Raw genomic sequence first — 15,367 nt, forward strand, 5'->3', positions numbered from 1 at the left:
AAACATATCCAACAAAATGAGAGTCCACCAACTCTTTGTCCTTGGTTCCGCTGTCCACCAATTCTTCTACCGTCTACGAGTTGCTTCCACTGTCCACCAGTTAGCAATTCTGTCCAGCTTTTGATCGTTTTTGATCTCTTCCTGTGGCTGAAATGCATGTCTTTATGTCCTGAAAGGCATGTCTTTATGTCCTGTTCTCTGGAACCAAAGAGCAGGTATCTTAACCTTCTCCTGTGTGGCATCCTTTCAGATACATGAAATACAGGTAGCCCTTGACTTACAACCATTCATTTAATGACAATCAGAAGTTACAACGGAACTCAAAAAAAGTCATCCTTTTCATGCTTACAACTGTTGCAGCATCTCCACAGTCACATGATCAAAATTCAGACATTTGGCAATTGGCATAGATTTATGATGGTTGTGATGACCCAAAGGGGTGTGGCACAGAAGCAACAGAGTCACAAAAGTAGGCAAAGTCCCTTTAATTCCTCCAACTTGGTCCCCAATGTCCAGTTATCATCTACTAAAGGAAAAAACTATCCCAAGAACAGTTTTTAAAGGGAAGACATTCTGTCCGAACCCAAAGTACATATAAATTATAAATAAAAACCAATACAAACCACAAAGCTGCAGCAATTAATGAGACAAGGCAGGATAAGGAATTGCAGAACTTAAAAGATAAGGAAACACACACACTTGGGAGGATGCCAGAACCCAGATAAGACATGACAAACAAGGATAATGCACACTTTGCTTCCAGCAAGGTGCTGTGTGCAAACACCCTTTTTAAATCCTGTTTTCCCAACTGCAGCTAATGAAGGGAATCAGGGCCTTTTTCTCCCCCGTAACCCACATTGCTCCCTTATCCGTTCCTCCCTGCGTGCCCTAGGATGAAGAGGGGGTAGCCCTGGGTCTTCCTCTAAATGCCCAGCGGGACTGTGCCCTTCCCCAGTTTCTTCCACAGCCACCAGAGCCACACTCCCACTCCCTGTCAACTGTTCGACCTCCCCCTCGGAATCAGATTCCAACAAGGGCATGACAATGGTTGTAATGTCCCAAGATCATGCGATCCCCTTTTCCAACCAGCTAAGTCAATGGGGAAGCTGGATTCACTTAACAACCGTGTTACTAAGTTAATAACTACAGTTATTCACTTAACAAGTCCAGCAAGAAAAATCATCGAAGGACCAAAGCCCGCTGAACAGCTGTCTGTCTTAGCAATGGAAGTTTTGGTTTCAGTCGTGGACATAAGTCAAGGACAACCTATGTGAGCGCACATACCATTACTGACTTTTGTTCCCCAATATAAGCCAGGATCCTGATTTTGATGGGAGTTCAATTTCCTTCCTGCTTGAGATTCCCAAAATATTTAGAGGGGTTGTTCCCAAAAGTGCTTTTTCCAAAACGCAACTGAACTTTCTTGGGTTGTCTGAAGAGGTTTCGCTTCTCATCCCAGAAGCTTCTTCAGCTTCTGCGGAAACTTCTTGGATGAGAAGCGAAACATCTTCAAGGAAAAACAAAATGAAACAAAACAAGAAAGTCCATCTGCCTTTTGGAAGATGCACCTCTGGGACAACCATGACCTGGACCAGTGGTGAAATGATACCGGTTTGGCCCGGTTCAACTGAACCGGTAGTAAAAAAAAAAAAAAAAACTCTGATGATCAGCTGAGAGGAGAAAAGAAGAGAAAAGCGCAGGATCGATCTTCCTACACGGCCCTGAGCATTTCTGTTCTTTATCCTCTCAGCTGATTGGTGCAGCAGAGCCTCAGTTGGTGTTTGGAAAGCTGCATGCGCGCACTCAGTGCACGATCCCCGAACCAGTAGGGAAACTGGTAGAATCCCACCCCTGGACCTGGATGATGGAGAACCTCCATAGACATTTAGTGAAGATCCATTGGGTCTGGAGATGGGAAGAACCGTTCCCTTTTCCCTGCTTACAGCGGTCCCAAATCCTTTACAGTGTGCATGTAGATCTAACTCTCCATCTCTGCGTGTGTAAATGTGGGGTAGAAAGGGGTGGAGGTGTTGAAAGAGGAAAATAGCTGGTGGCGAAGGATTAACTTGTCCCCTCTGGCAACACACATCGTATCTCCAAGCCGCCACACTGCAGCTGTTCGCAAAGCTCCGAGTCTGGCAACCTACCAGCCATTTCTGCCAAGGAGTTCTCTCTCGGCTGAAATGGCCAAATACGGCTAAAATATTCTCACTAAAATATTCTCTTTTGCGCTGGGCTAGTCCAAAATTCCAAATCCCCAGCTGGCATCGGCGGTGCATCTCTGCACCCAAAACACTCTGGACCATCATCCTTAGGCTGCTTAAGGATCAGAAGGTGGGGGACCGCCCTCACACTTCTGGTTTTTTCACTTTGGTTCAGAGGTGACCCTGGTTTCTCGCTCACCTGCTGGCCTCAGAGGGATGTCTCCAGCTTGGTCTGCCTCGCTTCCCAACTACTGAAGGAGGCGTCATCTCAAACGGACAGAAGGGACGTTCAAAAGCCATGTTAGAAAGTATGACTTCACAGAAAGAGTAGAGGAAGCTGGGAACCAACTTACAGCAGAGAGTAAGAGTAGAGTAGAGTAGAGTAGAGTAGAGTAGAGTAGAGTAGAGAATATGGAATGGAATGGAATGGAATGGAATGGAATAGAATAGAATAAATAGAATAGAATAGAATAGAATAGAATAGAATAGAATAGAATAGAATAGAATAGAATAGAATAGAATAGAACGGGAACGGGAAAGGGAAACGGAATGGAACAGAACAGAACACAACACAACAGAACGGAACAAAACAAGATGGAATGGAATGGAAGGGAATGGAAGGGAAGGGAAGGGAAGGGAAGGGAAGGGAAGGGAAGGGAAGGGAAGGGAATATATGGAATGGAATGGAAAAGCAAAGCAAAGCAAATATTGAATGGAATGGAATGAGCTGGAAGGGATCCTGGAGATCTTCTAGTCCAACCCCCTGCTCAAGCAGGAGTCCCCTGTACTATTTTAGACAAGTGACTTGCCTAGACTCTTCTTAAAAACCTCCAGGGATGGAGCGCGCACTATTTCTGAAGGCAAGCTGTTCCACTGGTTAATTGTCCTCACTGTTAGGAAGTTTCTCTCCTTAATTCCTTTTTTAAGATAGCGAATCAATCTTCAGGGACTGAGTTCAAACATGCTTGGGATAAAACCCAGGTCAATCATCTGACAATTTTTTTAAAAAAAAATAAAAAAATAATCAAAATCCAATCGAATCACAAAATTAAACTGATCATTAAAAACAACAAATCAGAAGATTAAAAACAAAAGCAAGTGAATAAAAAATAAAAAAGCTCAACATACAACCCGAATTGAGGCCCAAATTTCCGCTGCCAGGCAAGACAGTTGTTAAGTTGAGTTTCTGCCACATTTTACCACCTTTCTTGCCGCAGCTTTGAAAGGAATCGCTATGGTTGTTCAGTTAGGAACGCAGGTGTTAAAGTGAACCTGGCTTCTCCCGTTGACTTTGCTTGTCAGAAGGTTGGAAAAAGTGATCACGTGACCTCAGGATACTACAACCAGAGGAGGAGGAGGAGGAGGAGGAGAAAGAGGAGGAAAACTGTAGGGTCCTTTGTGTTCTCTGAGCTTGATTTTCTTACAAATGTTTCGTTACCCAATTAGGTCATGCTAGAAGAGAGTGGGGTTTGTGGAGAGGAGTAGGAGGTAGGAGGTAGGAGGAGGAGGAGGAGGAGGAGGGCTATGGTGCCCTTGGTGCTCTCTGAGCTTGGTGGTTTTCTTGAACCTGTTTCACTGCCCAACTAGATAACATCACAAGGAAGCAAAGCATCCTTCAAGATTGGCTTCCGAGTCGAGTCGCCATGGCAAAGCAGCAAAAAGATCATCCTGGAAGCCCTTTGAGGACAAATCCCAGTAGACAAGGGGGCCTCTGAGGTGTGAAAGGCCAGACCGAGGTGCTGGAGGCAAGAGAACATTAATCACACACACGGCAGGCCAAAAGCCAGAGATGAGAACCAGCACGTGGGTTAGCCTTTCCTCTGGGTGACAAACAGTGGTAGTATTCTACCAGTTCGGGACAGTTCAGGCGAGCCGGTAGTAAAAAAAAAATGCTACTGTTCGGCTGAACCAGTATTTCTTTTCTTTTTCCTCTCCCAACGATCAGCCGTTCTGATGATCAGCTGTGCCGGGATTCCCCTCACTGTCTTACTACTTCACCCAGGAGGCTTCCCTTAGGCCCAGGAGGCAAAAAAAACAGGGATGCTGCAAAAAAAGAAGAGGAGGAGGAGGAGGAGGAGGAGGAGGAGGAGGAGGAGGAGGAGGAGGAGGAGGAGGAGGAGGAGGAGGAGGAGGAGGAGGAGGAGGAAGCCATGGCCACCCAGTCATTTGGCTACACCCACCTAGCCACCCCCACAGAACCCGGTAAAAATAATATCTGCATCCCACCCTGATGACAAACCATCTTTGCCATTTTCCTTCCGTTTGCAACCCGGTTCCAGGCTGAATTATGATTCCCACCACGACTCACCAACCGCCAAATCCCGGCGTATAAATCTAACGTTTATTTCCCTGCTTCGTTCTGTGACTCTCAAAGCCACGGCCCCCGGGGACTGGCCGAACGAAATACCATCCCATTTATTGCAAGGGAGCGAGAGAGAGAGAGAGAGAGAGAGAGAGAGAGAGAGAGAGAGAGAGAGAGAGAGAGAGAGAGAGAGACGAACGGGAGCTGCGGCACGAAGCAACATTAAGCTCTGGATTTGCATGACTTTGTTGCCGTTATTAAAGCCGCTTGAATTCCGATTCCTTCATTGTTATGAAAAGACTCTCTATGGAATCCTCCCCACTTGCTTGAGAGAGAGAGGCGGGGAGAGAGAGAAAAGGGCTTTTTGTTAAAACCAACGGGTGCAAAAAAAAATGCAAGGTGAAAACATTAAGCGACTGGCAGAGGGTTCTCCTTTATTTACAAAAGGTTGCGTAAATTTAATTGATCCTTCTGTTCTACTTAGTGGAGCCAACGATTCAGATCAGAAACAAACCTCTTGGTGGGCGCTTAAAGAAGCCGTACCTCTGCCTGGTGTAGTGGTTGAGGTGCTGCTGGCTTAGAAAACCAGGAGACAAGAGTTCTAGCCCTGCCTTAGGCAAGAAGGCTTAGGCTGGATGACATGGCGCCAATCGGTAGGAGATGGCAAGTTCTAGTCCCAGTTTAGGCATGAAAGCCAGCTGGGTGACTTTGAACCCATCTCCAGGGCACTGTGAAGAGAAGGACCAGGGGAGACGTGAGAGCAGTCTTATGAATAACTAACTTTATCTATTTTACATATCTACATATCTATGTATCACTCTCTTAGGAATCCTCCTATGTAATCTTCCTTTTTCAATCCTTATCTCTATTTTCTAACCATTCGGACCATCGGTGCCAAATTGAGTACTAATTAGATTCTTCTTTTTTCCTTCATTTTTAGTGTGAGCGTATCCATTTCTGCGCAATCTGTTATTTTTTTTATAAGACTAATTCTTCATATTTGCACATAAGCTATTCTGGCCGCTGTTAGAATGTGTAATATTATGTATTTTATCTGTTTCGGATATTGATTTTTGATTATTCCCCAATAGATAAGAGTTCTGGCTTGAGTTCAATTTGATGTCCGGTAAATTCTTGTATCCAATCTTTGATTTTGGTCCAATAAGTCCTGGCCTTGGGGCGTAGCCACCACATGTGGTGAAAGGCACTGTCAACTTGTTGACACTTTCAACATTTTGGGTTGGTATTTGGGTATATCTTAGCTAGTCTTGCCGGGGCTAAGTGCCATCGGTAAAACATTTTGTATAAATTCTCTTTATCTGTTGAGGCTGTTGTTATTTTTCCCATTCTTCTAAAAGGATTTCTAGTGGGGCGAGTTCTTGGTTTGGTTAGTTTATCCAATAGTCTTCCTCGTAACAACAACCCTGCGAGGTAGTTTGGGCTGAGAGGGAAGGCTTGGTCCAAGGTCAGGCACTGCTCAATTTCCAACCATTCATTTAGTGACCATTCGAAATTACAACGGCACTGAAAAAAGTGACTTTGGACCGTTTTTTAGAGTCACAACCTTTGCCGCGTTCCCATAAACAAGGGATCGAAATCCTGATGCTCAGCGACTAACTCGCATTTATGACGGTTGCAATGTCCCAGGGTCACGTGATTCTCCCTCTTGAGAGCTTCTGACAAGGCAAGTCAAGTGGGAAAGCTAGATTCACTTAACCACCGGGTTGCTCACTTATCAACTGCAGTGATTCGCTTAACAACGGTGGCAAGAAAGGTCATAAAATGGGACAAAACTAACAAATGTCTCCCATTAACCACAAAAAATTTTTGGCCTCAACCGTGGTTGTTAAAGGTGAGGACTAAATGTTAAAGGTCCACATTGTGTTACAAGGAAATGGGAGTAGAAATAAAAGGAATTTGTGTGAGTGTGTGTGTGTGTGTGTGTGTGTACACACACAGAGACAGACACACACACACATATACATACACACACAGTGTTTCCCCTGAAAATAAGACCCTGTCTTACTTTTTGTTGCCCCCCAAAAAGGCACCAGGTCTTATTTTCCAGGGATGTCATCCACTGACTAACCTCACTTGTGTGCATTGTCCCCGGCCTCCTTTTCGCTGTCAGAGGCCTTCAGGAACTTCTTCTTCTGCGGCCGGCAAGGCTTTCCTGAAGGCCTCTGCAGCCGATAACAGACCTCTGGATCGATCCAGAGCTTCTTCATTATCAGCTACAGAGGCCTTTAGAAAGCCTTGCCAGCCTTGCCGGCTGCAGAAGAAATGGGCCGGCCAGGCTGGTGTTGCGGTGTGCGAGGCCTGGCTACAACTGTCCAAAGGTAAGTAGCTCCACTCCCCATCCTCACCTTAGCTTAATTTTTACCCGTCCATTCCAGAGCTTAATTAGGGTTTATTTTGGGGGTAGGGCTTACATTGGGTGCACGCGTAAAAATTAAGCTAGGACTTACTTTCAGGGTAGGTTGCATTTTCAAGGAAACAGTATGTGTTTTATACACACACACACGAACTTTGTTCTGGGTTTCTTGAGTAATGCCAGGGGCATCTCCACGAACGTGCCAAGGCTCTCGTCCGATTTCACTGTTTACCTTTCTTTGCTTTATGGCACACATAAATATCAAGTGTCAAGGAGTCTTTGTGTCACCTTGGACCTCAAGAATAGCGGCGTTTAAACATGTAATCAAACATCATTAAACTCGATCCAGGAGCTCATTAAAAAAAGAAAAGTACTTCTGTCAACAGGAGAACGTTCGTTATTTCTTTTCGGATTATATGCAGCAGAAGCAGTCCTCGGCTGACAATCATTTGTTTAGTGACCGTTCAAAGTGACAAGGTCACTGAAAAAAAAATGCAACTGGGTCCTTTCACTTATAACCGTTGAAAAATCCCCGCGGTCATGTGATCAAGATTTAGGAGCTTGGCCACTGGCATGCATAGGGAGGGCACAATTGAGCCCCAAATTAATGCTGTTAATTAAGTGAGAAATTTGTTCAGGGGGTTTTTGCCCCGTTTTATGATGTTTCTCAACGCGTTTGTTAAGTGAATTGTTGCGGTTGTTAAATTAATAGCACGGTTGTTAAGTCAATCTGGTTTCCCCATTGACTTTGCTTGTCAGAAGGTCCCAAAAGGCGATCATGTGACTCTGGAACATTGCAACCGTCATAAATGTGAGTCATTTGTGAAGCATGCAAATGTAAAACACGTGACCATGGGGAGGCTGCAATGGGTGTAAGTGTGAAAAATGGTCCGTAAGTCACTTTTTTCAGTGCGGTTGTCAACTTTGAATGGTCGCTAAATGAACTGTTGTAAGTTGAGGACTACCTGTATAGAAATATCTAGTAATATGTACATTTGTGGAATCGCTTCAATGATGCATTTATGGGTTGCCAGTTTCATTTAGAGTAAATTTAGATATTTTAATTTTAAATTTAGATATTTGAGAGAGAGAGAGAGAGAGAGAGAGAGAGAGAGAGAGAGAGAGAGAGAGAGAGAGAGACGGACAGACAGAGATAGACAGAGAGGATAGATAAAATATAGATATATAGAGATAGAGATAGATAGATAGATAGATAGATAGATAGATAGATAGATAGATAGATAGGTAGATAGATAGATAGATAGATAGATAGAGATAGATAGATAGATAGATAGATAGATAGATAGATAGATAGATAGATAGATAGATAGAGATAAGTAGGTAATATAGATATAGATAGATAAATAGATATAGATAATATATATATATACACATACACATACGTACATATATGATAGATAGGCAGAGAGAGAGAGAGAGACAGAGACAGAGAGAGACAGAGGCAGAGACAGACAGACAGAGATAGACAGAGATAGAAAGAGAGGATGGATAGATAGATATAGATATATAGAGATAGAGATAGAGATAGATAGATAAGATAGATTAGATAGATAGATAGATAGATAGATAGATAGATAGATAGATAGATAGATAGATAGATAGATAGAGGTAGGTAGGTAATATAGATATAGATTATTTAAAATATATATATATATATATATATATATATATATATATATATATATATATATATATATATATATATATATATTTTCTGAGGTTCTCGCGGTATTTGTATGTGGATCTTTGGTTATTGGAGTTTCTCGCGTAAGATTCAAAGTATCTAGGCAGCGTTTGGCGAGGTCCCACTCGCCATCTCAGGCTGGTGCTTTGGCTTAGTGCCAGTGCAAGCAGTGCACTGCTTGCACTGGCACTAAGCCAAAGCACCAGCCTGAAGATGGCGAGTGGGACTCGCAAAGTTTCAGATACTTTGAATCTTACGCGGAGAAAACCCAATAACCAAAGATCCAAATATATATATATATATATATATATATATATATATATATATATATATATATATATGGATCTTTGGTTATTCGGGTTTTCCCGCGTAAGATTCAAAGTATCTTTGAATCTTACGCGGAGAAACCCGAATAACCAAAGATCCACATACAAATACCCCAGAACCTCAGAAAACAAATATATATATATATATATATATATATATATATGTGGATCTTTGGTTATTCGGGTTTTCTCGCGTAAGATTGGAAGTATCTAGGCAACGTTTCGATGAAGTCTCATTCATCATCTTCAGGCTTCTGTCTTCAGCTCTGTGCTTTCAGAGTGAGCTTCTCAGATTCATTCTGAGAAGCACAGAGCTGAAGACAGAAGCCTGAAGATGATGAGACTTCATCAAAGCGTTGCCTAGATACTTCCAATCTACGGGAGAAAACCCGAATAACCAAAGATCCACATACAAATACCATGAGAACCTCAGAAAACAAATATATATATATATATATATATATATATATATATATATATATATATATATATATATATATATATATATATATATATATATACATATACACATACACACACACACACACATATACATACATACATATATGATAGATAGGCAGAGAGAGAGAGAGAGAGAGAGAGAGAGAGAGAGAGAGAGGATAGATTGATAGATCTAGATGGATGGAGAGATAGAGATATAATATATATATATATATATAAAGATACATACATACACAACACATAGGTATACATAATATTACATATATAATATGTATTGAAAATATTATCTGACTAATGGGTATTTAATATCCTTTTAATATTTTAATTTTGCATTTATGAAAATAGGAAAATATTTTACTATATACTCGTATCCGTATGGAAGAAATTTGGAAGTAACTTTTTAATTTTATTTTTGCTTGGGTTGTTGTTTTTTCATGTCCCTTGCTAAAGTTTCCCTATTTTCCCTTCATGTTGCGGATTTTGTATTTAAATTGCCGTTGTTGAAATTGAATTTTTTTAAAAAAGATAATAAAACCTTTTTTTTTTTTAAAGGGAACAGCTAAGAGCTTTGAGTTCCGGAGTAGTGACTATAACAAAAACAATGTTAGAAACCTGTGCCTCCAATCAGCACATTCTGTCCTGGGTTATGACATGTGATGCTCGCTACGGGCATTACGACCTGTTCTAAATTTAGTCCCTGGTACAGCCAAAGCCAAGATCGCTGCAAAAAACTTTCTAGTTGGAACAAGTCTTTCTTTTTCTCCTTTAATGTCCATTCTCAGGAGACAGAGACAAATGTGAAGGGATAAGCAACAGCAATAGCACTTAGACTTATATACCGCTGCATGGTGATTTACAGCCCTCTCTAAGCGGTTTACAGAGCCAGCCTCTTGCCCTCAACAATCTGGGTCCTCATTCTACTGACCTCGGAAGGATGGAAGGCTGAGTCAACCTTGAGCTGGTCAGGATTGAACTCCTGGCAGTTGGCAGAATTAGCTTGCAATACTGCATTCTAACCACTGTGCCGCCACAGAAGGAAGGAAGGAAGGAAGGAAGGAAGGAAGGAAGGAAGGAAGGAAGGAAGGAAGGAAGGAAGGAAGGAAGGAAGGAAGGAAGGAAGGAAGGAAGGAAGGAAGGAAGGACTAGCAATAGCACTTAGACTTATATATACCACTTTACAGCACTCTCTAAGCGGTTTACAGAGTTAACCTATTGTCCCCCCCAATTTTGGGTTTTCATTTTATGACCTTGGAAGGATGGAAGGTCGAGTCAACCTTCAGCCGGTCAGCATCAAACTGCTGACAGTCGGCAGAATTAGCCTGCAAGAGTGCATTCTAACCACTATGCCACTAAGGAGGGAAGGAAGGAACTAGCAATAGCACTTAGACTTCTATACCACTTTACAGCCCTCTCTAAGTGGTTTATAGTCAGCCTCTTGCCCCTAATAATCTGGTCCCCATTTTACCGACCTCAGAAGGATGGAAGGATGTGTTAACCTTGAGCCTGGTGAGATTCGATCTGCCAAATTGTAGGCAGCTGGCAGTCAGCAGAAGTAGCCTGCAGTACTGCATTCTCATCACTGCGTCACTGTAGCTTCTACGGAAGGGAACCCATTCAAAGTTGCGATGTCGCTGAAAAAAGTGACTTATGGTCATTTTTCAGCCTTAATGACCTTTGCAGCATCCCTATGGTCACATGATCAAAAAATTCAGATTTTAAATTTAGATCATCAAAATTTACAACTATCTCACTTAGCACCAGAAATTTGGGGCCCCGATTGTGGTCGTAAGTCGAGGAAGGTAACCAGATGTGGTATTCAGCAGGTTCTGGCCAGTTCTGGAGAACCAGTAGCGGAAATTTTGAATAGTTCGGAGAACCGGCAAATATTACCTCTGACTGGCCCCGCCCCCATCTATTCTCCGCCTCCCGAGTCCCAGCTGATTGGCTGGGTCTTCTTTTGTTGCCCTGCACAGGAGAACGGAGCTGGAAAGCAGGTTAGTGGGGTGGGGAGGGAATGGAGATTTTGCAGTATCCTTCCCCTGCCACGCCCACCAAGCCACACCACACCCACCAAACCACACCCACAGAACCGGCAGTAAAAAAATTTGAATCCCACCACTGAAGGTAACCCCCCTACAGGTACATTCACCCCCCCCCAATGAATATACCAGTGGTGGCTAACCTTTTTTGGCTCCTGTGCTGAATGCGCACGCCCCTCCATGCACCCTGCACATGAGCGTATGACCCCCCTGTGCACGCCATGCATCTCCGTGGATGCGTACGAGACACCCCGTGCGCCATGCACCCCGTGCATGTGTGCATGCCTCCCATGTACCCCCATCCCTCATGCATGCACGCCAAATACCCGACAATCAGCTGTCGGGTGGGTGTAATGCGCGCATACGCAGTGGAGCTCTTCTGGGCCACCTCTCACGTGCCGGCAAAAGTGGCTCTGCGTTCCACTTCCAGCAATATAGTCGACCAGATCGGTTAAAGATTTAATGGCTATATGGACACAAAGGTTCACTTTAATTGAGATTACAAGTAGTCCTTGGCTTACAATTAGTTATTTACGATTGACCTTCTCCCAAAGTTAGTTATGACCCCTGGTTTCCAAATCAGAGATTCTGCAGAACCCCACAGTCCTGTGCAAAAAAAATCGGATAAATTCATCCTGACGATCAACCACAGATAAGCCGCCACTGAGGCTATTTATTACTCAAAGACTACAAGTATAGTTGTTTATTTTTCTTGTTGTTGTCATTTTAGGGAGTCTGTTTATGAAGGAAAACCAGGCTGTTTGGCTAATCCCGTTTGCAAATACAAAAATATAGTTTAATTCTATTATGATAGCAAACCTTGTTGGCTAAAAAAAGAAAACAAAAATCAGCCTGTATCAGAAGACCAAGAGTTAAAGCAAGCAAATAAAGCTTTGTGTGACTCTGATGCCATTGCTGTTACAATTTTTTAATGCGAACACATGTGCAAGTATGTGCACACAGAGGCGTGCTCGGACTCCAGAATCAAACGGCTTCTATTCAACTATTTTGTTAAAAAAAAAAAATGAGGGGAGCCAGTAAGTTACAAATGACTGAGAGTTTTTTTTTATTATTATTATTCAATTTGCAGATGCTTAAAAATGAGGGATTGTATTTAGATGGGGTCACGGGGTCAAATAGATACAGCAACCAAAATTATCGGTCTCTGCCTGCGTCTCTCACTAAACCTCTGTGTGAACCTCCGACTGGTTCCCTGATGCCTCTAACAGTTTCGTATCTGAAGCCTCTACTTTATCTCAGATTTCTTTGCCCACCCATGAGTAAATCTGCAACTCTGGGACACTTCGGAATATCATGATACTGGAAAGAAGTTGACATGGTGAAGATATGAAATGCCAGTTCAATCCCTTTGCAAGAGAAGAGAAAAGTTGTAAAAGAGAATAACTGTACCATTTTCTCTCTCCTTTTCTTTCCCTTTGTTTTTTTCCCCCTTCTCTCTCTCTCTCTCTCCCTTCTCTTCTCCTTTGTTCCTTCCCATTCCTTCTCTTTCCTTTCTCCCTCCTTTACTTCATTCCCTCCTTTTTTCATACTCGCCCCTCCTTCCCCTCTTCTCCCTTTCGTTCCCCTTTCCTCTCCCTCCCTTCTTTTCCTTCCTTCTTTTTTCCTTCTCCCTTCCTTTTTCCTTTCTCTGCCCCCTCCAACTTGTACCTCCCTCCTTTCCTTCCTTCCTTTTCTTCCTTCCTTTCCTTCCCTTCCCTCCCCCTCTCTTCCTTCCTTTACTCCTTCCTTCCTTTTTCCTTCTCTCTCTCCCTCCCTTTTTCCTTTCTCTGCCCCCTCCAACTTGTACCTCCCTCCTTTCCTTCCTTCCTTTCCTTCCTTCCTTCCCTTCCTCCCCCTCTCTTCCTTCCTTTACTCCTTCCTTCCTTTTTCCTTCTCTCTCTCCTTCCCTTTTTCCTTTCTCTGCCCCCTCCAACTTGTACCTCCCTCCTTTCCTTCCTTTTCTTCCTTCCCCTCTTCCTTCCTTTACCCCTTCCTTCCTTTTTTTCCTTCTCTCCCTCCCTTCCTTTTTCCTTTCTCTACTCCCTCTTGTACCTCCCTTTTCATTCCTTTCCGTCCCTCTCTTCCTTACTTCCCCTTCTCCTTACTTCCTTTTTCCTTCTCCTTCCAATTTCCTTTTTCTTTTCTCTAGTCCTTCCCATCCCATCCCTTCCCTTTCCTTCCCTTTCCTTTCCTTCACTCACTCATTCATTCTCTCTCTTTTCTTCCCACACCTTCTCTCCCTCCCTCCCTTCTCTTACTACCTCAAATCTAAACTGGAAATCAAAGAGTAAATTTGAGAACATGTTCAGTGTTTCATCTCCAGGTTCAGTTTTTGAAAGAGGCCAGGCATTCTGATAATATAGTATGTAATAGATCTCCCCTAAAGATTGAAAAGGGAAGGGAAGGAAGTTCATGGATCTAGTCAAACATCCTTGTCCATTTTCAAGACAGCTAAAGATCACCCAAGTTTTCCCCAGCACGGCGGACCCCTGGATGATCTGATGTGGTCCATCTATTCCAGGGGTCCTCCAATTTCAACAACTTTTAAGACTTGTAGACTGCAATTCCCAGAATTCCCCAGGCAGCCTTGCTGGCTGAGGAATTCTGGGAGTTGAAGTCCACAAGTCTGAAAGTTGCCATGTTTGCAGACTTCTCATCTATTCCATCCACTCCATGGTCTGCTATTCATTCCTTTTGCCTCTCCAATTTTTCATGTGACTTTTATGGCTTTCAAGAATCACAAGATGAGCAGATGACTACCATGGCAAAAAAAACTTTTCAATTGTCACAAACAACATATGTGTCTTGCATTGCAAGAGAACAAATAATCCACTCCTTTGTTAGCATCAGACACTTCTTTATATGTTGCCAACAGGGAATAAATCCCCAATTATCTCTGGATAGGATGTCTAAAATATTATTTGGCTGGGGGGGAACTACTATGGAATTTAAGAGATTTTCTTGCTTCTGCTCATTTTGGGGTAACAGCTAAATGAGTGTTCTGTAGAATTCAAACTTATTCGAAATCCTAATAATAACAAGACTGCTCTATTGTGAATGTTTAATTTTCTTCCCCCTGGGGCAAAAATGTTTCTTTTTCATTTCTTTTACATTAATTCTACTTCATTTTTTTCTTCTTCACAATTTTCATATCTCATTCTACTGCCATCTGGGGGGGACACTTTAAGTCTCTAATGCAGATAAGTCCTTGAGTTACAATCATTCGTTCAGTGACCATTCAAAGTTACAACGGCACTTAAAAAGGGACTGATGACCGTTTTTTCACACTTACGACTGTTGCAGTCATGTGACCAAAATTCGGACACTTGGCAAATGACTCATATTTATGACAGTTGCAGTGTCCTGTGGTCACATAATCATCTTTTGTAACCTTCCAGCAAATAAAGTCAATGGGGAAGTGTCATGCCCTTGTTGGAGTCTGATTCTGAGGGGGAGATTGAGCAGCTGACAGAGTGGGAGTGTGGTTCCGGTGGCTGTGGAAGAAACGGGGAAGGGGACAGTCCGGCTGGGCATTCAGAGGAAGACCCAGGGCCATCCCCTCTTCATCCTGGGGCACACAGGGAGGAATGGAGAAGGGAGCAACATGGGTTACGGGAGAGAAAAAGGCCCTGATCCCTTTCATTAGCTGCAGCTGGGAAAACAGGATATAAGAGGGGTGTTTGCACACAGCTCCTTGCTGGAAGCAAAGCATGCATTATCTTTGTCGAGGCTTATCTGTGTTTTGGCGGCCTCCCAACTGTGGGTGCTGTGTTATCTTGTGGAAGTCTGCAATTTATCATCCTGGCCTGCCGTGTTAATTACTTCAGTGTGTTTTGGGTTAGTTTTTTTATTTCTAATTATCTTTACTTTGGATTCGGACTGCATTTACTCCCTTCGGAGACTGGTTTTGGAAGAGTTTGATATCTAGCCAAGGATAATTGGACATTGGGGCCCA

The 15,367-nt window shown here is 42.9% G+C and overlaps 1 protein-coding gene across 1 annotated transcript in view; it reads right to left on the reverse strand.

Moving 5' to 3' along the window:
• The window catches only part of SETBP1 (SET binding protein 1), a 277,898-nt gene that overhangs the window by 173,226 nt on the left and 89,305 nt on the right, over positions 1–15,367 (reverse strand). The window lies entirely within an intron of this gene.

The sequence above is a fragment of the Notechis scutatus genome, chromosome 2, assembly GCF_049901735.1.
Source record: "Notechis scutatus isolate UNSWTSFEM ecotype Mainland chromosome 2, rNotScu1.2, whole genome shotgun sequence".
NCBI lineage: Eukaryota > Metazoa > Chordata > Lepidosauria > Squamata > Elapidae > Notechis > Notechis scutatus.